This window comes from Bufo gargarizans, chromosome 3, assembly GCF_014858855.1.
Source record: "Bufo gargarizans isolate SCDJY-AF-19 chromosome 3, ASM1485885v1, whole genome shotgun sequence".
Taxonomy (NCBI): domain Eukaryota; kingdom Metazoa; phylum Chordata; class Amphibia; order Anura; family Bufonidae; genus Bufo; species Bufo gargarizans.
This window is the reverse complement of record NC_058082.1, coordinates 557,238,798-557,266,669: the sequence shown is the minus strand read 5'-3', so window position 1 is coordinate 557,266,669 and position 27,872 is coordinate 557,238,798.

Sequence of the window (27,872 nt, the reverse complement as noted above, 5' to 3'; positions counted from 1 at the left end):
TGTGCCTGTATAGCGGTGTAGAACACTGTGCCTGTATAGCGGTGTAGAACACTGTGCCTGTATAGTGGTGTAGAACACTGTGCCTGTATAGCGGTGTAGAACACTGTGCCTGTATATCGGTGTAGAACACTGTGCCTGTATAGTGGTGTAGAACACTGTGCCTGTATAGCGGTGTAGAACACTGTGCCTGTATAGCGGTGTAGAACACTGTGCCTGTATAGCGGTGTAGAACAGTGTGCCTGTATAGTGGTGTAGAACACTGTGCCTGTATAGTGGTGTAGAACACTGTGCCTGTATAGTGGTGTAGAGCGCTGTACCTGTATAGTGGTGTAGAACACTGTGCCTGTATAGCGGTGTAGAACACTGTGCCTGTATAGTGGTGTAGAACACTGTGCCTGTATAGCAGTGTAGTACACTGTGCCTGTATAGTGGTGTAAAACACTGTGCCTGTATAGTGGTGTAGAACACTGTGCCTGTATAGTGGTGTAGAGCGCTGTGCCTGTATAGTGGTGTAGAACACTGTGCCTGTATAGCGGTGTAGAACACTGTGCCTGTATAGCGGTGTAGAACACTGTGCCTGTATAGTGGTGTAGAACACTGTGCCTGTATAGCGGTGTAGAACACTGTGCCTGTATAGTGGTGTAGAACACTGTGCCTGTATAGTGGTGTAGAACACTGTGCCTGTATAGTGGTGTAGAACACTGTGCCTGTATAGTGGTGTAGAACACTGTGCCTGTATAGCGGTGTAGAACACTGTGCCTGTATAGCGGTGTAGAACACTGTGCCTGTATAGCGGTGTAGAACACTGTGCCTGTATAGGGGTGTAGAACACTGTGCCTGTATAGTGGTGTAGAACACTGTGCCTGTATAGCTGTGTAGAACACTGTGCCTGTATAATGGTGTAGAACACTGTGCCTGTATAATGGTGTAGAACACTGTGCCTGTATAGCGGTGTAGAACACTGTGCCTGTATAGCGGTGTAGAACACTGTGCCTGTATAGTGGTGTAGAACACTGTGCCTGTATAGCGGTGTAGAACACTGTGCCTGTATAGAGGTGTAGAACACTGTGCCTGTATAGTGGTGTAGAACACTGTGCCTTGCAGTAACACACATAGGGAGTCTGCTGTGGTAGTGAAATAATACTGTGAGTCAGTGTGACATGCAGATGACAGGCGTCGCTCTTAGAATCAATGCACACTTCACTTATTTGGGCAGTCATGGGGCTAAAACTGACCAAATAACTTGAGTGTGAACTCAGTTTAAGGCCTCATGCAAATTGTGCGTCTGCTAAAAAAACCGGATGCGGCATCCATTTTTTTTGCAGGATCAGTTTTTTTCCCCACAGATCTCTTGTAATAAATGGCTATCCTTGTCCTCAAATGTGAAAAAAGTAGGAAATGCCCTAGTTTTTTTGCTAAAGGGAAACACGGACAACGGACGCGGAACACAAACGGATGAACTATCAGCATTTTTTTGCTGACCCATTGAAATGAATGGGTCCCCTTCCTATCAGCAAAAAAACGGAACGGAGGCCAAGAAAAACAACTGTCGTGTGCATGAGGCCTTACAGGTTGATATTAGCGCCAGGTATAAAGAACCGTGCAGAGGCCCAAGATTCTAATTCAGCGTGAAAGAGCGCACTTGTTTTACACCGCCGTCAGCTGATTCTACATAGATGTCTACAGAACCTGTTCTATTAAATTCTTATACAAGTAGAGCCCCTGACAGAGTGGAGAGGGGGTCAGCAGGAAGTTTGTGTTGATGTCACTAATTATTTTGCCCTTCCTCTGATCCATTAGAACAATAAAAAAAAAACGGATCCTGTCTGTGGAGCATCCGCCTTCCTTCCTTCAGCATTTGGTCAGTAATCCATCAGTATTGCTAATGCCAAAAAAACAGGAGTGGATCCAAAACAGAGATGACACGTGAATGGAATATTTGCATGTCTTCTGTGTTTTTTACCCACTTCTGCTTTTGGCTACAATATCATAAGCCAATTCTGATGGGACCATACAGGCCTTACAGCTGCCTACACAGACAGGATCCGTTGTGCGTCTCATTTTTCCTTCCTTCTGACAGATCAGAAGAAGGGTCAAATAAATGATGATGTAAACCAGGCCTAAAAAGGCAAAGTAGTGGACCAGTCATGGAGTGGGGAGCGTGGGAAGAGCATGAGAAGTCCACAGAGTGGCCCAATGACATAGTGTGGAGGTGGAAGCAGCATCAGGAGACCACAGAGTGGCAAGGTGACATAGTGTGGAGGTGAAATCAGCAGCAGCAGGAGGCCACAGAGTGGAACAATGACAGATTGTGGAGGTGGCAGCAGCATCAGGAGACCACAGAGTGACCCAGAGGCAGAGTGGGGAGGTGGGTGACACTAACAGTACCCTGCGGACGATGTTGGGTGTAAGAAGGAGTACTTGGCATCAGATTTGTGGCATCAGGCGGATGGCAGCATCCGAATACTAGCTGAGGCAGATAGCCAGGGTAGTTAGGGAGCGAGGGTCCAACATTGTGGAGTGGAGGTAGTCATCCCTCTGCAGAATGGTGACAATTTGATTGTTACTACGCAAGCAAGTGAGCATGCATCGGGCCATTTGCACAAGTGACTCGGAGAGACTCCCTGCCCCCATCTCCACTGCATACTGCCACAACATGTCTGGGTCCTCTACCTCGTCTTCCTCATCTCCCTCTTGCTCGTCCGGCTGCTCCTCCTCCTCTCCTGTCACCTGTGTAGAAAAACCACCCATTTTCTCTACACATTGATTGTGCTCCAATGTCCTCCTCCTCCAGTTCAGCCCCCACAGGGCTCATGTGGCCGTGAGATGTAGGCTCAACATCTCCAGTCCCCTGACCAGCCAGATTTACCAGCATCTTTTCCAGGATATGAATCAGTAGAATGAAGTTGTTCATCCAGTACTCCTGGCGACTGACAAATAACAGGGCCTCCTCAAAGGGCACGAGTAAACGGCAGGTGTCACGCATGAGCTGCCACTGGCTAACATCAAAGTTACACAGGGGAGTACTTCAGTCCGCCTGTATCATCAAGAAATTGTTTATGCCTTTCTCTGTTCATACAGTTGGTATAACATATGGAACGTAGAATTCCAATGGGTGGAAACATCGCATATCAGCCTATGTTGGTGGATGCCATTCTGCCGCTGTATCTCAAGGAGGGTGTGCTTCGCAGTGTACGAGTGGCTGAAGTGCATGCAAAGTTTCCTGGCCATTTTTAGGATGTCTTGCAGATGGGTGGAAGACTTCAGAAAACGCTTCACAACCAGATTGAACACGTGCACCATGCAGGACACATGGCTCAGCCCTCCTTGACGCAGCGCCCACACAATGTTTTTCCCGTTGTCGGTGACCATGGTTCCGATATCGAGTTGTCGCAGAGAAAGCCAGGATTCGATTTCTTGCTGAAGGACACAGAGCAGTTCCTCCCCATGTGTGACTCCATTCGCCAAGGCAAGCCAGGTGCAGAACAGCGTGACACCGCCGAGCCCTGCACATGTGGTATGCTGGAGGGGCGCTGTAAATTGTCCCTGCAGTGGAGGCTGAGGACACGGTGGATGATGAGGAGGCAGAGGCAGACATTGTCGCAGGACCAATGTTGTTCCAACGTGGAGTCAGAAACGGCGTGACCTGGCCAAGTTGCTGGTTTGGCTGGGCAGGAACCACATTTACCCAGTGGGTCGTAAAGGACATATATTGTCATTGACTCATTAACTGTAGTTTGAGCTCCACACGTCGAAGCTGCCGTGCATTTTGGCAGACACCGACAGGCAGGACTGCAGCACCAGCAACTTGTCCAAGAGCACATTCAGCTTCTGCGCCATTGGATGAGTTCATGCTTACTGTTGTCCTCTTGGCAATCGCTTCGGTGATTCGATTGCTGATGGAATGACTGACGAGGAGATGGAGGAGGAGCAGGAGCTTCAGGACCAGCAGATGATGGGAATGACAGACAGCTCCCTTCGGCTGAGGTGGTGGAGCCGTAACTGCCTCAAATAGGGTGCGTGCCATTGGGTGATGCAGCGTTTGCTGTGGCAGGCTGGACGACCACATTGGAGCCACGGTTCTCCCAGGCCACTTTATGGTGACGTTGCATTTGTTAAAGCCGGGCTGTGGTGCCAACATTGGCAACCTGGCCACGCTTCACCTTTGGCCCACAGATTCGACAAATGGCCATGTTTACCTCCTCCGGCGGCTTAACAAAAAACTTCCACACCGCATCAGTAGGTGATTTTACCCCCAACACTCCACACTGACTGACTGCTACCTCCACTGCTTCTGTGAACCCATGCTCTACTACTTTACGGGCCATTAGGCTCATGCAAAGCGGGTGGTCTACCCCGGGCACGTTTGGCTCTCGACCTCCCACTGCTGCCCCCATGCTGACTCCCGGCCATGCTACCGACTTGCTGGCTTCGCCGCTGCCTCACAGTCAAGCTGCCACCCTCTTCTCAAGATGATGATGAAGCCCCTTTGTCACCCTGGCTCCAAATTGCAATCGGCTACATCATCATCGAGTACTGTCTGCATGTCACTGATGTCCTCCTCAACTGTCTCTGGGTCAGGAGCCTGACCGCTCGTGACACCAGCTCGCGCGCCACTCTCCTCATCACTACTTGCCCGCCTACTGAAGGAAGCGGTGAATGTCTTGGCTGGGCAGTAGCTGTTGACTGTCCTCTAGTAGCTCGTCCTTCGCTGTATAGTGGAGCTGAGCCCACAGCATATAATAATTCTCTGGATGAGGGAACAGAAAAGGACAGAGGCAGGTTGAGGACAGGTGAGGGCACAGGGCCTGCTCCCGGGCCATGCCAACTAAGGGCTATGTCTGACAAACCCACCGAATGTTGGCTGGGGGTGTCTGATGTCACTTGGGATGAGGTGGATGACCAAGTCAACCATTCAAGAACCGTTGGGTTGCTGGTCAAGACACGACCGCTAGCTGACACCAGGAGCTCAGGCCTCTCGCTGCGACTCCTGCTGCCACGACCCCTTACTCTGCTGAGACGTCTGCCTGTGCCAGAAACATTTAGGCCTCTGCCCCTCCCCTGTGCAGGGCCTGGCACTTCTCTGTCTGACATACTGTTAGATCAAATAAATAATAAATAAGTAAAAACGGAATTAAAACACCCCAAAAAAGTCTGTAATATTTTCACTTTACCACACAAAGGCTGAGAAGGCCTTTTTCTTTTTCCCCACTAATACATGCCAAAAAGAGACTTTAGAACATATAACTGTGAACGGCAAATAATACTTTTTTTTTGCCACTAATACACGCCAAAAAGGGCTGTCATTTTCTCACTTCACCACACGACGGCTAATAAGCCCTTTTTTTCCCCCCCACTAATAGACGCCAAAAAAAGGCTTTAGAAAATATATATAACTGCACCACACAAGAGCTAATAAGACCCCAATAATAAAAACGGTTTGCTGGAATTACAGAGCTGTATAATGGCAATTTGCATCCGCAGTCAGTGCAGCAAGGTGTAATAGGATTGTTCCTATTCCCCAGGCTGTAACCTCCCCTACTGAACCCTGTTCTACATAAATGCTGTGGAATGATTCCTCCCTATCCCTTCCTTACACCTTGAATAATCTTTCCCTGCACTTGTAAACCTGTAAGTCGTTTTTTCAGCACAATGAAGTATTTTCTACCACTGTCCCTAGCGCCTGCTGACATCTCTCCCTGCACTAAGTACACTAGTAAATGGGACTACCCGCTAGCAGCATAAAACATAGGACATGGGGCAGGATGCGGCTAAACAGTGACCATGAAGGGGATGCAGAGGACATGCTTCCACTAGTCCAGTGATGACGTGCTTTACACCACTGCAGCACATGCTTGGCATTGTACATGATGATCTTAAAGACTATGAAAACCTTTGGAGGTAATTTTATTTATTTTTTATTACTGCATTGCACTCATTTTGAAGCTAAACACAATTTTTTAATTGGTCTTTATTAAAAAAATATGGCGTCCTTTTTTCTGTACAGAGCTGTAGATGTTCTAGTAGCTCCCGTTGTATTTTCTGTCTTTTCTGTCAGACCAGGAGCTGATGGCTCCATATCTTGGCTCTCTGACATTAGAAACACTTATTATAGCTCAGGCTACTTTCACATTAGCGTTCTCAATTCCGGTATTGTCAATAAAAGTTATGAAAATATTCAAAGGAAAGCAACTAATAAGAAAAACGAAATAAAAATGTTAAATCGATATATCTAAGCAGAGTCCTCTGTATCTTTTTATTATTTGTCTCCTCATGCCGCCGCCTTCTTTCAGGACTAAATGAAGCATCACTCCTAGAAATGAAAGGGTTGTAAAGTGCAGCCTTAGTGCTCTGCATTCAATCATCCTGGCTTAAAAGCCCATTTACCAATTTGCATAAAATAAATCTTTCCTCAGCTTGTTTTTGGGGATGCCATGGAAACTGAACATTTTCTTTGTTATTTATCTTCTATACTTTTGCAAGTAAAGAAAAAAAAAAATCTGAATTGGGAGTACACCATTTTAAAGCGACGGTTATCGTACGTTTGAGCAAAGAGTCTGAAAGTCTGAATTTGTGCTTTCTTTTAAAGGGACACTCCGGGCACAACGGATACATTGTATCATGTCTAGTGCAGGAGCATGACACATTGATTCAATGCGAAGCCCAGTCAGGTTCTGCACAAAGTATAACACAATGTATCAGTTTTGTTTCAAGTGTTGCAAACTGTTTCAGTTATACTTTATGGCTAAAAACATATGCCCCCCCTCCCGCCACAACCACTGCAAATAGGTGCATACATCTAGCACACAGCCATGCGCTGTACATAGATCCACACTGGAAGTTGTAGGGGGGCAGAAGAGCTTAGTGACTAAACGTGGCGCTATCATGGGATGCCACCTGTGCCACAGATCAGTTTGTGAATTTCTGATCTGTTAGATTTGCCCCGGTCACAGTTATCATTGAAGTGGAAGCATTTAAGCGCAAGAAACAGCTTGGCAATGAAGAGGAAGACCATGCAAACCACAGAGAGGGGCCACCGAGTGCTGAAACTACAGGTGAACGGATTTCCAAAAAATTGGTCAGTTCGACGAATTTTCTGAAACAATTTGATTTAATCCGAATCAATTTGTGTCGAATCGTGTTAAAAAAGCAGCTATTTCCTGGCTGCAGAGAGCCTGTATAGTGGTGTAGAACACTGTGCCTGTATAGCGGTGTAGAGCACTGTGCCTGTATAACGGTGTAGAACACTGTGCCTGTATAGCGGTGTAGAACACTGTGCCTGTATAGCGGTGTAGAACACTGTGCCTGTATAGCGGTGTAGAACACTGTGCCTGTATAGCGGTGTAGAACACTGTGCCTGTATAGCGGTGTAGAACACTGTGCCTGTATAGCTGTGCCTGTATAGCGGTGTAGAACACTGTGCCTGTATAGCGGTGTAGAACACTGTGCCTGTATAGCGGTGTAGAACACTGTGCCTGTATAGTGGTGTAGAGCACTGTGCCTGTATAGCGGTGTAGAACACTGTGCCTGTATAGCGGTGTAGAACACTGTGCCTGTATAGCGGTGTAGAACACTGTGCCTGTATAGCGGTGTAGAACACTGTGCCTGTATAGTGGTGTAGAGCACTGTTCCTGTATAGTGGTGTAGAACACTGTGCCTGTATAGTGGTGTAGAACACTGTGCCTGTATAGTGGTGTAGAACACTGTGCCTGTATAGTGGTGTAGAACACTGTGCCTGTATAGTGGTGTAGAGCACTGTGCCTGTATAGCGGTGTAGAACACTGTGCCTGTATAGTGGTGTAGAACACTGTGCCTGTATAGCGGTGTAGAACACTGTGCCTGTATAGTGGTGTAGAACACTGTGCCTGTATAGTGGTGTAGAACACTGTGCCTGTATAGTAGTGTAGAACACTGTGCCTGTATAGCGGTGTAGAACACTGTGCCTGTATAGCGGTGTAGAACACTGTGCCTGTATAGCGGTGTAGAACACTGTGCCTGTATAGCGGTGTAGAACACTGTGCCTGTATAGCGGTGTAGAACACTGTGCCTGTATAGCGGTGTAGAACACTGTGCCTGTATAGCGGTGTAGAACACTGTGCCTGTATAGCGGTGTAGAACACTGTGCCTGTATAGCGGTGTAGAACACTGTGCCTGTATAGCGGTGTAGAACACTGCGCCTGTATAGCGGTGTAGAACACTGCGCCTGTATAGCGGTGTAGTACACTGCGCCTGTATAGCGGTGTAGAACACTGCGCCTGTATAGCGGTGTAGAACACTTGCCTGTATAGCGGTGTAGAACACTGTGCCTGTATAGCGGTGTAGAGCACTGTGCCTGTATAGCGGTGTAGAACACTGTGCCTGTATAGCGGTGTAGAACACTGTGCCTGTATAGCGGTGTAGAACACTGTGCCTGTATAGCGGTGTAGAACACTGTGCCTGTATAGCGGTGTAGAACACTGTGCCTGTATAGCGGTGTAGAGCACTGTGCCTGTATAGTGGTGTAGAACACTGTGCCTTGCAGTAACACACATAGGGAGTCTGCTATGGTAGTGAAATAATACTGTGAGTCCGTATGACATGCAGATGACAGGCGTCGCTATTAGAATCACTGCACACTTCACTTATTTGGGCAGTCATGGGGCCAACACTGACCAAATAACTCAAGTATGAACTCAGCCTTACAGGTCGATGTTAGCGCCAAGAAGAAGCGCACTTCTTTTACACCGTCGGCAGCTGATTCCACATAGATGTCTACAGAACCTGTTCTATTAAACACTAATACAAGTAGAGCCCCCGACAGAGTGGAGAGGGGGTCAGCAGTAAGGTTGTGTTGACGTCACTGATTCATTTGCTCTTCCTCTGATCCCTCAGAACAATAACCCACAAAAAATGGATCCTGTCTGTGGAGCATCCGCCTTCACTCGGTCAGCATTTGGACAGTAATCCATCAGTATTGCTAATGCCCAAAAAAACAGGAGTGGATCTAAAACAGAGATGACACGTGAATGGAATATTTTCATATTGTTACATTGTCTTCTGTGTTTTGTACCCACTCCTGCTTTTGGCTACCAAATCATAAGCCAATTCTGATGGGACCATACAGTCCTTACAGCTGCTACACAGACAGGATCGGTTGTGCGTTATAGATGAAGGTCGGCACTGCACTAGAGTACTTGCGGTGCACGTGTCAGCAGGCAGGCGTCCCAATGAACAGTATCAAGGAGGAAGCGAGTGCCGGTCTTCCCTTCTTGATTAGGATCCGTTGTGCGTCTCATTTTTATTTCCTTCTGACAGATCAGAAGAAGGGTCAAATAAATGATAATGTCATCCTGGCCAAAAAGGCAAAATAGTGGCCCAGTCATGGAGTGGGGAGGGTGGAAACAGTATAAGAAGTCCACAGAGTGGACCTATGACTTAGTGGTGAGGTGGCAGCAGCATCAGGAGACCACAGAGTTGCAGGGTGACATAGTGTGGAGGTGGCAGCAGAAGCAGCATGTGGAAGCCACAGAGTGGCACAATGAAAGAGTGTTGAGGTAGCAGCAGCATCAGGAGACCACCGAGTGACCCGTTGACAGATTTGGGAGGTGGGTGGCACTAACAGTACCCGCTGACGATGGTGGGTGTAAGAAGGAGCACTTGGTATCAGATGTGTGGCATCAGGCGGGTGGCAGCATCAGAATAGTAGCTGATGCAGGTAGCCAGGGAGCGAGGGTCCAACAATGTGGAGAGCCAGAAGTAATCCCTCTGCTAAATGGTGACAATTTCGGCTGTCACTACGCAAGCAAGTAAGCATGCATCGGGCGCAAGTGACTCAGAGGGACTTCCTGCCTCCATCTCCACTGCATACTGCCACGGCGTGTCTGGGTCCTCTGCCTTTTTTTCCTCATCACCCTGTAGCTCCTCTGGCTGCTCCTGTTCCTCCTCCTCCTCTCCTATCACCTGTGTAGAAAAACCACCCATTTCGGTACACATTGTTTGTGCTCCAATGTCCTCCTCCTTCAGTTCAACCGCCACAGGGCTCATGTGGCCGTGAGATCGAGGTGCCATGTCTCCAGTCCCCTGACCAATTTCATTTGAAGGAGGGGCTTGTAGTTAGTGTGTCCACCTGCTTTTAGGTGGAGGCGCTATATATCCAACCCCCTCCTCAGTATGTGTATGTCATGAGGAAGGATCACTATTGTCTCTGATCCGAAACATGTAGACTGGACTGTAACTGGCTTTTATCTGCACTGAAAAATAAAGGTAACATTTTAACCGAGCTGGACCCTTTTCTATTTTTACCCTGACCAGTCAGATGTACCAGCATCTGTTCCAGGACATGAAGCAGTGGAATGACGACGTTCATCCCGTAGTCCTGGCGAATGACAAATTACGTGGCCTCCTCAAAGGTCCTGAGCAAACGGCAGGTGTCACGCATGAGATGCCACTGGCTGACATCGAAGTTACACAGAGGAGTACTCCTGTCCGCTTGGATCATCAAGAAATCGTTTATGGCCTTTCCCTGTTCGGTTCGTATAGTCGGTCCAACATATGGAGGGTGGACTTCCAACGGGTGGAACCGTCACATATCAGCCTATGTTTGGAGATGCTGTTCTGCCGTTGCAGCTCAAGGAGGGTGTGCTTGGTGGTGTATGAGTGGCTGAAGAGCATGCAAAGTTTTCTGGCCATTATTAGGATGTCTTGCAGATGGGTGGAAGACTTCAGTAACTGCTTGACAACCAGATTGAACACTGCGCCATGCAGGGCGTATGGATCAGCCTTCCTTGACGCAGTTCCGACACCATGTTATTTCCATTGACGGTCACCATGGTTCCGATTTTGAGTTGTCGTGGAGAAAGCCAGGATTCAAATTTCTTGATGAAGGACATGGAGCAGTTCCTCCCCTTTGTGACGCAATTTGCCCAGCGGCCCAGGCAAACGATGTGCAGAACAGCGTGACACCGCCGTGCCCTGCACATGTGGTATGCTGGAGGGGCACTGTGACTAGTCCCTGCAGTGGAGGCTGAGGACAAGGTGGAGGATGAGGAGGCAGAGGCGGACATTGTCGCAGGACCAACGGCGTGCGAACGTGGAGGTGGAAGCGGCGTGACCTGGCCAAGTTGCTAAGATTCAAATGATCACAGCACTCATCTATCACTGGTTTTCAAAGGGTTAACGTCTGGGTTGGTCACCACCTCCACCTTGGGAAGTACTTTGTCTTTATATATACAAATAGACAGCACTCCAGAGTTGAAATTGAAGTAATTAATGATTTTATTCAGCCGGATATAATTTCAGGCAACGTTTCGGGCTATATGTAGCCCTTCATCAGGCCCGACTTCCACGCTTATGCTCCTTATACCGAGGCTTCCACACTTATGCTCCTCTTACCGAGCCTGATGAAGGGCTACATATAGCCCGAAACGCCTGAAATTATGTCTGGCTAAATAAAATCATTAATTACTTCACTTTCAACTCTGGAGTGCTGGCCAAGTTGCTGGTTTGGCTGTGCAGGAACCTCATTTACCCAGTGGGGCGTAAATGACATGTATTGTACTTGAATGTAGTTACAGCTCAACACGTCGGCGCTGCCGTGCACTGTGGCAGACACCGACAGGCTCAAGGACTGGCCCACCCTCTGTTCTACATATGTCTGCAGGGCTGGTACTGCCTTTTTGGCAAAGAAATGACCGCTTGGGACTCTCCACCTCGGCTCGCCACAAGCCATCAGTTCTCTGAAAGGTGCAGAGTCCACCACTTCGAAAGGGAGGGACTGCAGCACCAGCAACTTGACGTTCTTTTTCCCCACTAATACACGCCAAAAACAGGCTTTAGAACATTTAACTGCACCGCACCAGGGATAATACGACCCCAATAACAAGAACGGTTTGCTGGAATTACAGAGCTGTATAATGGCAACTTGGATCTCCAGTCAGTGCAGCAAGGTGTAATAGGATTGTTCCTATTCCCCAGGCTGTAACCTCCCCGACTGAACCCTGTTCTACATAAATGCTGTGGAATGATTCCTCCCTTTCCTTTACTTACACCTTGAATAATCTTTCCCTGAACTTGTAAATAATTTTTTTCAGCACAATGAAGTCTTTCCTAGCACTGTCCCTAGCGCCTGCTGACGTCTCTCCCTGCACTAAGTACACTAGAAAATGGCAGAATTCAAGATGGCTGAGGCTACTTATAGGGCTGTGACATCACAGGGCTGTTTGGCTGCTGACTGGCTGCATGCATGGCATTATGGGTAATCCCTCGTTCCCAGAGTTCTTTGCTCCATGTCCTCACACGTGCAGCAGCCATTTTAGGAAAAAAAATTGATTCGTTACCAGGAAGTGTGAGGAAATTTTGATTCTGTGCGAATAGAATAATTCCTGAAATTTGGATCGAATTCCACTTTGCCAACTTCGATTCGCTCATCTCCAGCTGAAATGCGTGGTGTGTAAAAATTGCCCATCTTCCTCCATGTTGTTTCAGCACACAAGATGAAGATCTTCATGCACAATCCCACGTGTCTGCTGCGGTGGTGTGAAGCACGTCGTCACTGGAGTAGTGAAAGATGTTCTCTGCATCCCTCTATCTGGCAGTCTGGTGGCTGAATCTAGGTTTGATGGACGCCAATGGAGAACATTACCTATAGGTGGTCATTTATTAATCTGAAATACTCCTAAATTTGTTGTATTTCAGGCGCAGATCTGCGACTTCGCCCCCGCTCACCCAGGTCTAATATCTAGGAAGCTTTCTTACATTTAGAATTGGCACCGGATGCGCGGAAGTTATGATGAAGCCCGGCTCCTCTACATAACTTCGGCAGATCCACCACCAATCAAGGGCACTTTTTGAGACCTGTGTCTAAAATGCTGGTCTTAACAAATGGGCCCCATAGTGCCTTCTGTAATTCTGGTGGAGTAGGTCAAGATCTGGGTCTGTACCTCGAGGTTTGGCCTCTTCAATTGTGATAGCGCTAGGTTGAAGCCCTGGACTGCTGTTTAGGGTCCATTCAAACAACCCTATGAAGGGGTCCACATCCGTTCTGCAATTTTGCAGAACACTTGCGGACCCATTCATTTCAATGGGGCCGCAAAAGGACAGCACACCGTGTTGAAATTGGGATAAATTTTATTTTGTGCAAACACATTCATCTACAGAAAGCTATAAAAAAAATTAAAAAACTATACACGGTTCGTATCTCTGTGTCCATCAGATGATGATCACTTTTATTTGTCCCGTATGCAAAACACGTACTCAGATTAGAACAAATTTTTAAGCAATGAATGAAACAACGCAAAAGTAAAAATACAAGAACAAAGTTGAAAAACGTAAAAAAAAAATCATACTAATCCACAGAATATAGTTATTGCTGTACATATATCGCACGATGAACGCCAAAGAAACAAAGCCCAAAAACAATCGTGTTTTTTTCACTGCATCACCCTGAAATTTTTTAGAAGTTATCCAATTAGTAAGGGTACCCCAAAATAATTATAAAATGCAAGCGCCATACAAGGTGCTTACCTTCACCCCTACCTAGCGCTGTCAGCAGTTTTGCATGGTCACATTGTAACCTCTGTTGGTACCAAAATATAAAGATTTTAAGCAGAGAATTCTTCCGGAACGTCCTGCAGAAATGCGCTGTATCTTTAATGAATGATTAGACCACAGCATGGCTCTGGCAGGCCTTCTCTGACATCTTGATGGTGATTCCTAGAAGCTCGAATGCCTTGGAGAGTAGAAGGAGCACAGAATACATAAGAAGCTGCTGTGTAGGCCGAGCAGGAACTCATACATACTCCAGTCACACATTCCCTCACCGGGAGGTTTTGTGAGCAGCAGCGGAACTGCACTTACTGAGGAAAAAAGGAGAAAAAATAAAAAAATAATAATAATAATTTTTTCCTGGCATCTGTTCTCAACTTATTTTCCTAAATTCCCATATGTCTGCTCTGCCATCTCATTATCTGGGGTTAAAAAACAATAATGTGATCCTTTTCAGTGAAGAGTTTAATGCGCAGAATTTGCATTAAATTTGGTAGTAAACATATTTTTTTCCTTTTGGCTGCCCGGATTATAGCTTATAAATGCTGTACATGAAGCGGCAAGAGAAAAAGTGAATATTAACCCATTAATGTTTCAGGGATTTTGACCGATTTTTTTTGTCATTTTGATTACCTGTAAATATTCTGTATAAAATTTACTGTATAACTCACTGTCACCCAGACAAGAATAAAACAATATCCTTTATACAAAGCAGTAAATACTATAATACTGCTCCTATGTACAATAATATAACTACTGTAATACTGCTCCTATATACAATAATATAACTACTGTAATACTGCTTCTATGTACAATAATATAACTACTGTAATACTGCCTCCTATGTACAAGAATATAACTACTATAATACTGCCTCCTATGTACAAGCATATAACTACTATAATACTGCTCCTATGTACAAGAATATAACTACTATAATACTGCCTCCTATGTACAAGCATATAACTACTATAATACTGCCTCCTATGTACAAGAATATAACTACTATACTACTGCTCCTATGTACAAGAATATAACTACTATAATACTGCCTCCTATGTACAAGCATATAACTACTATAATACTGCTCCTATGTACAAGAATATAACTACTATACTACTGCTCCTATGTACAAGAATATAACTACTATAATACTGCCTCCTATGTACAAGCATATAACTACTATAATACTGCCTCCTATGTACAAGAATATAACTACTATAATACTGCTCCTATGTACAAGAATATATCTACTATAATACTGCTCCTATGTACAAGAATATAACTACTATAATACTGCTCCTATGTACAAGAATAGAACTACTATAATACTGCTCCTATGTACAAGAATATATCTACTATAATACTGCTCCTATGTACAATAATATAACTACTGTTATACTGTCCCTATGTACAAGAATATAACTACTATAATACTGCTCCTATGTACAAGAATATATCTACTATAATACTGCTCCTATGTACAATAATATAACTACTGTAATACTGCTCCTATGTACAAGAATATAACTACTATAATACTGCTCCTATGTACAAGAATATAACTACTATAATACTGCTCCTATGTACAAGAATATAACTACTATAATACTGCTCCTATGTACAAGAATATAACTACTATAATACTGCTCCTATGTAAAAGAATATAACTGCTATAATACTGCCTCCTATGTACAAGAATATAACTACTATAATACTGCCTCCTATGTACAAGACTATAACTACTATAATACTGCTCCTATGTACAAGAATATATCTACTATAATACTGCTCCTATATACAAGAACATACCTACTATAATACTACTCCTATGTGCAAGAATATAACTACTATAATACTGATCCATTGTACAAGAATATAACTACTATAATACTGCTCCTATATACAAGAACATAACTACTATAATACTACTCCTATGTACAAGAATATAACTACTATAATACTGCTCCCATGTACAAGAATATAACTGCTATAATACTGCTCCTATGTACAAGAATATAACTACTATAATACTGCTCCTATGTACAAGAACATAACTACTATAATACTGCTCATATGTACAAGAATATAACTACTATAATACTGTTCCTATGTACAAGAATATAACTACTATAATACTGCTCCTATGTACAAGAATATAACTACTATAATACTGCCCCTATGTACAAGAATATAGCTACTATAATACTGCTCCTATGTACAAGAATATAACTACTATAATACTGCCCCTATGTACAAGAATATAACTACTATAATACTGCTCCCTATGTACAAGAATATTAATCCACTTATAACGCCTCCTATGCATGAATATATGGATCTATCATTCCAATAATTTCTGTGTATTCTCCTCCCGTTTTTCCGGTTGTTCGTTCTTCCGTACTGGACATTACAATCTTCCGGCAGAACATTTATGATGAAGATGGATTAGCCTGTGTCTTGGAGCACTCTTCCGACGTTAGCTGCAGTATAATCATGGCTGAGCTCCGGTGTGATTGCCTCTTGAGTGACCTGATAATTAGTCATTTATAGCTTTTCAGACATCCATAAATCACATGACGCGGCGCAGGTCCCACATCCAGAACAAATTGTCTTTGGAGATAGTGGATGTCACTGGAGCAGTGGGTAGGAAGGGTCTGAGGACATCGACTATCCATCAAGACATTTGTCTGGGATCAGGAACCGGCCTCACTGTCCCTGTGTCTCAAGTCAGAAGGGAAGTTATGTATTTTAAAGAAGTTGTCCCCCGAAAAATATATTACAGATTTCATGCCAGCATCTGGATCTGAATACTTTTGTGATTGCATGTATTTAGAAATGTAGCATAGCCACTGAGTTATTCAATAAAATGTATCTGTATAGCGCCACCTGCTGTTTGTTCTTTTTCTTGTTTATTTGTCCGGCTCACTGAGATGGCCACACATGCTCAGTTTTAATCTTCAACTGCTTCCTGAGTTGTCATAGGGAGAGAACAGCAGCAGAATGGACACGCCCCCTTATGTGCTGCAGAAAAGACACTCCCCTTGAGCTGTCAGCTTAATATGAATATAGCAGAACAATGAATATGTAGATCTCTGGATCCATGTGAGGTACAGGGCTGGTTCTAGATTTTTTAGAAATATATTGGTCTGTACTATATGATGTCCGATTTTCATTTTTTTTTTATTAGTCATGGACAACCCCTTTAAGGATCTTTATGTCTGCAGCACCTGTAGACATCTAGAAGGTTCCTTTGTTACAGTGGATATTTCTGGCTAGCTTTATGTACTGCAGAACCATAGCTGAGGCAAAGATTTGGTTCTCTGCTCTAGCCCTGTATCTAAATATGCAAGCCCTGACATTGGTCTGTTGCCATCTCCCCCTGGCTACCTCATCCCAAGGCACATACCCCACTAAACAGATCTACACCACTCAGCAATTACTAATTAGAATAATTTGATTGATTTTCGTCCAAATGTTGTTGAGTGGATTGCTGTATGCCATACATTCCTATGGTGTCATTATACAGGGTGAGAAACAAAAGGAAAAATGAAATATTTGCTCATGTAGCATAACAAGGAAGGCCATAATTTTCTCAGAAATCGATTGCCACAATCAGATTTGCAATATCTCTTGTGGTTCAAAAGTTATCAACACAAAAATTTGCAACAACCTCCGGGAACTTTCCCTGTGTTGCACAGCTATTTGACATGTTCTATGTGTTTTCCCTGATGCTGTGTTGATAACTTTTTAACCACAAAAGATATTGCATATCTGATTGGGGCAGTCGATTTCTGAGAAAATGCTGGTCTTCTTCGATTTCCTACACCCCTTCCCTTTAGAAAGAATTTGCCCTTGATCCAATATGGTGGCTTTCAAGATGGCGGCAGATGTTCCAGACAATAGCCCAAAAGATAGGACCTCTCATCCATTACTTGCTGGAGTATTCAGATTTTTAATTTTTCCTTTCGTTTCTGAAATAAAAGGTTGTCCTGTGACTTTTGACTCACCCTGTACAGTAGCTCGAGATATGTTTTTTGTATGGATGTTTTCTTTCTTACTTTTTTTTCACCTTTGCACAGTGCGATAGACCAACTTTGTAAAAATAAATGATTTCTTGATACTTTGCTGGTAGAGGTTTATGCTGTATGAGTCCTTGTGCAGCCACCCAGTGGTTGTGATGTGAATTGCAGGCCTTCAAATGTTTTGCTACGATGTTGCAATTTTGTATAGAATTTGTTTCATGAGAAGTTGGAGTAGATAACCAAGAAAAGGTAACGCATCTGTATTCTGTGCTTCTCCCACATGACCAATTAAAAACAAGATCATAACCCAAGGGGCACTGGGGAATCTGGAAAAGGGACATCTAAGAAATTTGCGGATGTTTCCTTTGTAGAATCTAATAATCATCTAAACATGGATCCATAAAAAGTAGATTTCATACAGAAGAAGTTTGCCTCTCTAAAAGCAACATGTCTAAGCCTAATACCCGCAACTGGACATCATAGAACCCCAAAGTTATAGATACACACAGGACAAATAGGGTGCTGCAGGTACCTACAGATTGAGAACCTACTATAGATCCTAGGGCATGCTGCTGACAATGGCAAAGTGATATAAAGTGTACAAACCTATGGTCTGGAGGTGGAAGAAACACAATATTTAAGAAGAAGCAGAGGTCAGAGATGGGATCAGATCAACATAGTACATAATCTAGTGTTTGAAGAGCAGTTGGACTCCAAAAACTAGGGCCAAAAAAGCTAGACAGGTCAGCAATCAGAGATTCCATCAGGGCAGGGTATAACTGGGGTTAGAATGGGTAGTCACAGAAGAAACTGGATAACAAGACAGGTCATTAGTAGTGATGAGCGGGAGGTGCCATATTCGATTTCGCGATATTTCGCGAATATTCGATTGAATATTCATGTTATATTCGTCGAAATCGAATATTCGTAATTATTCCAATTATCGCGAATAATATGCGATTTAATTAATCAATCGCGTATTGCGATTTTTTTCTTTTAATAGTATAAGGCAACGTTCCTATGACTAATTGACTATGGCTAGGCTAATATGTGTATATTATGAAATTTCGTAAAATACACATATAGATTGTAATTTAGCTAATATACTGCTATAATCCTTTTTTTTTCTCAATTTTTTTTTGCCTCTTCTGAACTTAAGTTTTGTAAAATATGTATACTGTTAAAAAAATTACTATAGCAGTATATTAGCTAAATTACAATCTATATGGGTATTTTTACGAATATTCTTAATATTGCTCTAACTTCGTCTTTTAGAATATTCGTAACATTGCTCTAACTTCGTCTTTTAGAATATTACGAATATTCTAAAAGACGAAGTTAGAGCAATATTAAGAATATACGTAAAAAGTTGAAATCGCGATGCGATTAATATAACTCGAAGTAATCGCATGGCGATTTCAACTTAGCACTGCTATATTCCATATTAGGCTAGAATTAACGAATATGGAATATAGCAGTGTCAAGTTGAAATCGCAATTTGATTATTATAACTTGAATTAATCGGATTGCGACTTCAACGTAATTCTCAAATCCGACAGTACATTCTAGTTTATGGAGACGTTCCCATGGTGATGGGGACGCTCCATGAGCATGGAAGTCGGCAGAAGCGGCAACGGGCACTGACTGGAGCAGCCAGGAAGCCAGGAATCCAAAGGACAGGTAAGAACAACTTTAGGGAAGTGGGAAAGAAAAAAATATAACAATTAAAAAAATAAAAAATAAAAAATGAATATTCGATTTCGCGAATATATAGAAGAATATTCAAAAAATTTGTGAAATCTCGAAGTTGCGATATTCGAGAAAAAAATTCACAATTCGAATATTCGCGCTCAACACTAGTCATTAAGTCAGGTTTAAAGATCAGAACCAGTGGCGGTGTTTATTAGCACAACTGACTTTTTGGTGCCAAGTGGAATGTGAGGCTCAGGTTGGAGATCAGCACCATGGACAGAGCTAAAAGACGTTCAACCAGAGCAGTACTATCACTCCTAGTATGTCCTGCTACAGGGATCAGCAACCTCCAGCACTTCTGCTGTTCTGAAACTACAGCTCAGTAGTGTGCTGTTGGAGCGCCGAAGGTTGCTGACCCCTGTTCTAGTACCTCCAAAACTCTGTACAGTACCCGAGATTATCTCCATAGAGTATGCTAATAATATTATCACATAGTGCCCACCTCACACCGGCAGGTATTCCCCACCCATACTGCCATTTCCAGTTCAGATAAAACTTCCACACAATGCAGAAATAATGAGCAGACCAAGGGCAAAGTCCCTGGTGGTCTAGGACATTGAATAGGGTAATGATAAAATCCCTGGTGGTCTCGGACACTAAATAGAGTAATGATAAAATTACTGGTGGTCTAGGGCATTGAAATAAGTAATAATAAAGTCCCTGGTAGTCTAGTGCATAGAATTGAGTAATGATAAAGTCTCTCTTGCTTTAGGGGCATTAAAATGAGTGATGATAAATTCCCTGGTGGTCTACGTCATTGAATAGGGTAATGATAAAGTCCCTGGTGGTCTAGGGCATTGAAATACGTAATGGTAAAGTCCTTGATGGTCTAGGGCATTGGAATGAGTAACGGTAAAGTGATTTCTGGTCTAGGGCATTCAGTTTAGTAATGATACATTCACAGGTGGTCTAAAGATTTGAAATGAGTAACAATAAAGTCCCTGGTGGTCTAGTGCATTGAACTGAGTAATAATAAAGTCCCTCTTGTTCTAGGGCATTCAAATGAGTGATGATAAAGTCCCTGGTGGTCTACGTTATTGAATAGGGTAATAATAAAGTCCCTGGTGGTCTAGGGCATTGAAATAAGTAATGGTAAAGTCCTGGTGGTCTAGTGCATTGACTTGAGTAATGATAAAGTCCCAGGTGGTCTAGGGCATTGAAATGAGTAATGGTAAAGTCATTGCTGGTCTAGGGCATTCAGTTTAGTAATATGATACTATCACAGGTGGTCTAAAGATTTTAAATGAGTAACAATAAAGTCCCTGGTGGTCTAGTTCATTAAACTGAGTAATGATAAAGTCCCTCTTGTTCTAGGTCATTTAAATGAGTAATTATAAAGTCCCTGGTGGTCTAGTTCATTGACTTGAGTAAAGATAAAGTCCCTGGTGGTCTAGTTCATTGACTTGAGTAAAGATAAAGTCCCTGGTGGTCTAGGGCATTGAAATTAGTAATGATACATTCACAGGTGGTCTAGTGGTTTGAATTAAGTAATGATAAAGTCCCTGGTGGTCAAAGAGAATAAAGCTTTACAAGCTCAACTACCAGGATTCTCCTTTAGTTTTAGTCTCCCTAGAAAAAGGAAATACTGAGCAATCTGTCAGTTCTGCAGCCCCTAAAAGCCACTCAGAGTGCCCTCCTCACTGGCACCCGAGGATACCTGGGCCCGTTTCCCCTGATTCTGTATTACAGCCGCTGTTTGCATTCATAAATCATACATTTAAAGTGACAATAAAAGTCCTCTTGAAATTTGGCTACATCAGGATTTGCACTTAATGTGTCCCGAGAAATTTCAGTATTAATGAAAGGAGAAGAAATGATCTGACGGCCATAATTATAAACAGGACAGATTTTTCTTTAAGGGCTATTAAATGTAACTCTGGATGAATAATTCAGTGCACGGACGTGTAGGACGATTTAATAGATGAGATGCTATATCTGTGAGCACTTATATATCCAGTGTCAACCTGAAAACCAGCGGTGTGCGATGGGGGAAGACTGAGGGGGTACAGTTCCAAGAAAAATACTGGCAATGACTCACTAACATAGTTATATTGTACATAGGAGACAGTATTATAGTAGTTATATTCTTGTACATAACAGCAGTATTATAGTAGTTATATTCTTGTACATAGCAGCAGTATTATAGCAGTTGTATTCTTGTACATAGGAGCAGTATTATAGCAGTTATATTCTTGTACATAGCAGAAGTATTATAGCAGTTGTATTCTTGTACATAGGAGCAGTATTATAGTAGTTATATTCTTGTACATAGGAACAGTATTATAGCAGTTATATTCTTGTACATAAGAGCAGTATTATAGTAGTTATATTCTTGTACATAGGAGCAGTATTATAGTAGTTATATTCTTGTACATAGGAGCAGTATTATAGTAGTTATATTCTTGTACATAGGAGGCAGTATTATAGTAGTTATATTCTTGTACATAGGAGCAGTATTATAGTAGTTATATTCTTGTACATAGGAGCAGTATTATAGTAGTTATATTCTTGTACATAGGAGGCAGTATTATAGTAGTTATATTCTTGTACATAGGAGCAGTATTATAGTAGTTATATTCTTGTACATAGAAGGCAGTATTATAGTAGTTATATTCTTGTACATAGGAGGCAGTATTATAGTAGTTATATTCTTGTACATAGGGGCAGTATTATAGAAGTTATATGTTGTACAGAGGAGGCAGTATTATAGTAGTTATATTCCTGTACATAGGAGCAGTATTATAGTAGTTATATTCTTGTACATAGGAGCAGTATTATAGTAGTTATATTCTTATACATAGGGGCAGTATTATAGTAGTTATATTTTTGTACATAGGAGCAGTAGTATAGTAGTTATATTCTTGTACATAGGAGCAGTATTATAGTAGTTATATTCTTGTACATAGCAGCAGTATTATAGCAGTTGTATTCTTGTACATAGGAACAGTATTATAGCAGATATATTCTTGTACATAGGAGCAGTATTATAGTAGTTATATTCTTGTACATAGGAGCAGTATTATAGTAGTTATATTCTTGTACATAGGAGCAGTATTATAGTAGTTATATTCTTGTTCATAGCAGCAGTATTATAGCAGTTGTATTCTTGTACATAGGAACAGTATTATAGCAGTTATATTCTTGTACATAGGAGCAGTATTATAGTAGTTATATTCTTGTACATAGGAGGCAGTATTATAGTAGTTATATTCTTGTACATAGGAGCAGTATTATAGTAGTTATATTCTTGTACATAGGAGCAGTATTATAGTAGTTATATTCTTGTACATAGGAGGCAGTATTATAGTAGTTATATTCTTGTACATAGAAGTAGTATTATAGTAGTTATATTCTTGTACATAGGAGCAGTATTATAGTAGTTATATTCTTGTACATAGGGGCAGTATTATAGTAGTTATATTCTTGTACATAGGAGCAGTATTATAGTAGTTATATTCTTGTACATAGGAGCAGCATTACAGTAGTTATATTCTTGTACATAGGGGCAGTATTATAATAGTTATATTCCTGTACATAGGAGCAGTAGTATAGTAGTTATATTCTTGTACATAGGGGCAGTATTATAGTAGTTATATTCTTGTACATAAGAGCAGTATTATAGTAGTTATATTCTTGTACATAGCAGCAGTATTATAGTAGTTATATTCTTGTACATAGCAGCAGTATTATAGCAGTTGTATTCTTGTACATAGGAGCAGTATTATAGCAGTTATATTCTTGTACATAGGAGGCAGTATTATAGTAGTTATATTCTTGTACATAGGAGGCGGTATTATAGTAGTTATATTCTTGTACATAGTAGCAGTATTATAGCAGTTATATTCTTGTATATAGCAGCAGTATTATAGTAGTTATATTCTTGTACATAGGAGCAGTATTATAGTAGTTATATTCTTGTACATAGGAGCAGTATTATAGTAGTTATATTCTTGTACATAGGAGCAGTATTATAGTAGTTATATTCTTGTACATAGGAGCAGTATTATAATAGTTATATTCTTGTACATAGGAGCAGTATTATAGTAGTTATATTCTTGTACATAGGAGCAGTATTATAGCAGTTATATTCTTGTACATAGGAGGCAGTATTATAGTAGTTATATTCTTTTACATAGGAGCAGTATTATAGTAGTTATATTCCTGTACATAGGAGCCTTATTATAGCAGTTATATGCTTGTACATAGGAGGCAGTATTATAGTAGTTATATTCTTGTACATAGGAGCAGTATTATAGCAGTTATATTCTTGTACATAGGAGGCAGTATTATAGTAGTTATATTCTTGTACATAGGAGCCTTCTTATAGTAGTTATATTCTTGTACATAGGAGCAGTATTATAGCAGTTATATTCTGGTACATAGGAGGCAGTATTATAGTAGTTATATTCTTGTACATAGGAGCAGTATTATAGTAGTTATATTCTTATACATAGGAGCAGTATTATAGTAGTTATATTCTTGTACATAGGAGCAGTATTATATTAGTTATATTCTTGTACATAGGAGCAGTATTATAGTAGTTATATTCTTGTACATAGGGGCAGTATTATAGAAGTTATATGTTGTACATAAGAGACATTATTATAGTAGTTATATTTTTTTTTACATAGGGAGGCAATTTAGAGGACCAGAATAGCTTCCTATAACAGATTTTGATTTTTTATTACCTGAGACCCCCATAGGCGATTAATTTGAGCTGACGTCTCAGATCATGGTTGCATTGTACTGGAGCATTGCTTATTATTGTTAACTGAGTTGGTGCTTTACATTTTGAGTTTTCTCATCGGTCACTCTGTAAATATTGGTTCTGATTAGAGATGAGTGAAGTTTCAATTAATTAATTAATCACAAATTGCTATAAATCAGGTATACCCAGGCCAATCTGCCCTAGGGTACAGCCACACTGAGCGGCCATGCTGCATCGAAGAACCGCACTGTATAGTCCAACTTCATTTTTAATGGTCGCACGGCACCTTTAAACAGAGGCTGTTGCTGGTCTGGGGTGTAGCCAGTTAGGTGGGGGAATAATATGCAGATTATTGCCTGCAATCTCCTACAGGTTATTTGACAGTAAAAACTGAATATTAATCTGCTCTGGCATACCCACTGCTCCAACCCCAGTGCTCTCCTGCCCTACAGGCGGTAGCCCTTCTATCATATGCTTTTCCTCCTTTTTCAAATCATCTAATATCGATGAGAATATGTCATCAGGAACAACCAGCTCATCCTCTCTCTGCATCTTGCTGACTTTTCTAGGACATAGTTTCATGGACATACCAAGACATGCGGACGTCCCGGCGACAGTGAGACTGGCAACATGTGGTTTGATCTGACAGGTTTTACTTGTGGTTGTGGATCAATAGGTGTCTGTGTTGTTTCTGGTAATGGCCTCCAGGTGTGGCTTATGTGGTCATTTAACCTTCCTTATTTATAGTTGCTTCTCCCACAATGCTGTGCGGTTTATAGCGCTTCTGTTGGACCTGTGGATAGTTGGTGGTTAGATCTCGGCTGAGTTCCTGGTGCTTCCATAGACCCTTTGAAGTTAAGTCTTTCCTTACCCTTTTGTATTTTGTTTGGGTACTGTGTGGTGCATTTGCCTATTGTTTGTATTAGGCCTGAGGGAGACTCCTGTTCGTCCCTTCTTTTCATCGAACAGGTTGTCTCGTCCCTGCCATTAGAACCAGGGCCCAATAGGGCTAGATAGGACTCTAAGTATTCCTGTGTATGAACCCTACCTCTGGGGTCTGTTCACAGTGGTAGTAAATCAGTATTTTTCTTAGGGTTTTACTAGGAGGTGTCCATCTTCCTTCCCTAGTTGTCAGGCCTGATTCCCTGTTTCCCCCTTCCCTCCTATGCTAGCTGTGGTGTTTCCCTCCCACACCGAAGCGTGACACATAGAGACCAAGAAAAATGATTTGGCAGAAATAAAGCCAGCAAAAGATGAGATTGGTGATCATTAAGATCTGGCCCCCCTAAGAGATGCAGACTGAATGGTTTTAGTTGGCACACTGGCATCAGAATAATACAGGCGTCCATCTTATTGGTATTGAATTATATTTACATCTGATGTAGGAATAAGTAAATAAAATGACGCAGCATAAGTCCCCCTACATTGTCCCTACACTGTCCCTACACTGTCCCTGCACTCTCCCTCCACTCTCCCTCCACTCTCCCTGCACTCTCCCTCCACTCTCCCTGCACTCTCCCTCCACTCTCCCTGCACTCTCCCTCCACTCTCCCTGCACTCTCCCTCTCCAATTTTCTTCTATTAATCATTTTCATTCAGCAGCACTGTCCGTAGCACTTGAGCGTTTGCCATGTCTCTTTTTATGCTCAGCTCACAGGACAATGGTGGAGACCGCGTTGGATGAGGGTTTTATAGGGCTGTGACACCATAAGGGATGGCTTCCTGCAGATTTGCTGGCTTCATGGCATTACGGGTGATCTCGCATTCCCGGGCTTCTTACTTGCAGTATCCATTTTAGGACAACCTGATTCGTTACCACGAATGGTGAGAAAGTTTGTTTTCCTAAACTTTAGACCGAGTTCCACTTTGACAGCTGAGCTTCACTAAACACTAGGTCTGGTTCCAGATTTTTTTTTTTCAGGCCTGTCTTAACCTTTAGAAGCAAAGTCCATTCAGAATTAGCAAATGGACCTGAAAGTAGCTGATCCTCCTTTTGTTTGCAGCATTTAAAGAGATTAAACTGGCAGCGATCCAGGCAGAGATGATCTTCATCTGAAGTGCACTCCTGACAGTGTCCAGTAAAATGGTTACTTTCTTTCCTTCACGCTGACAGGTTACACTTGTGATTGCCTTTATGCCATATAAGTTTATTGTCAACAAGCTGGTGCTGCCCGACCTTATGTCCCTCAACAAAACTTCATCAAAAGCGACCGTCATAATAGACTCAGACCATTATTTCAATAAAGTCTTTCAATTGTCTCGCTGTAGGGAAGAATTGCTGATCTTGGATGTAAATTGTGCACAGATGTAGCAAAGCTGAGTTTGTCAATGCTGGCATCAGTATGTTTTAGATGCCTGTCTCAGATAAACGTAAAAACTGGAAAAACTGAACTTCTTCCCACATAAATGGTCATAATTCAGCTATGACATACGGGTGGATGTTGTCAGATATGTCTATTATACTTGCAAACTTTATTATTATTATTGTTATTATGTTTAAACTTGAGGAATGATTATATTGACAACAACATCAACACAACATCACACAACATCAACACAACATCAACACAACATCAACACAACATAAACACAACATCAACAGAACATCACACAACATCACACAACATCACACAACATCACACAACATCACACAACATCACACAACATCACACAACATCAACACAACATCACACAACATCACACAACATCAACAGAACATCACACAATATCACACAACATCACACAACATCAACACAACATCACACAACATCAACACAACATCACACAACATCAACACAACATCACACAACATCAACACAACATCACACAACATCACACAACATCAACACAACATCACACAACATCAACAGAACATCACACATCACACAACATCAACAGAACATCACACAATATCACACAACATCAACAGAACATCACACAACATCAACACAACATCAACAGAACATCACACAATATCACACAACATCAACACAACATCACACAACATCAACACAACATCACACAACATCAACACAACATAAACACAACATAAACACAACATCACACAACATCAACAGAACATCACACAACATCACACAACATCACACAACATAAACACAACATCACACAACATCAACACCCACATTTACTCTTTTTTTATACTAGTTGTAAGTAGTGCTGAGCGAATTGAAGTACAACAAATTGACTTCGATCCAAATTTCATGAAAAATTTAATTCGCCTCGAAGCCGAATTTCCCTGAAATGGTGGTAAAAAAAACAATAAAAATACCTACTCACCCTATCTATTTGCTCGGGAATAGGCCATCGCGTCCATCTTGATTAAAGATTCTGCGCAAATTCTCATGCGGGGTGAAGTATCAGTGATAACGACACCGCGCCCAGCCAGCTTGATGACGTCTTTATGTCAGTCATCAATATAGATGGTCGCGACGTCCTGTACATGAGCAAATGAATAAGGTGAGTACATTTTATTTATTTTTTTACCCTGACTAACCCCTGAAAGGCATAAATGGTAGCCTCAGATGCTGCAATCAGCGATGAATGCAGGGTTCAATGATGCGGGGCGGCGCGGTTGCCATTCCCCGTCTTTGCGCCCACTACATACAAAGAAATGCACTTTGTGACAAAGTATTTAATTGTGAATAAAATTTCTTTGTGAAATTCGGTGAAGCAGCCGATTCGAATATTTCATAACCTCGCTCATCTCTAGTCTCTAAGCATAAACTTAGAGTAATAAGTATAGATAGTCCAGGATTGTCATTACATGAGGAATGCAAGTAGTTACTAAACCAGACATGACAGGAGTGGTGACGGGTCCTCTTTAAAATGGTTATCCCATTAACAGC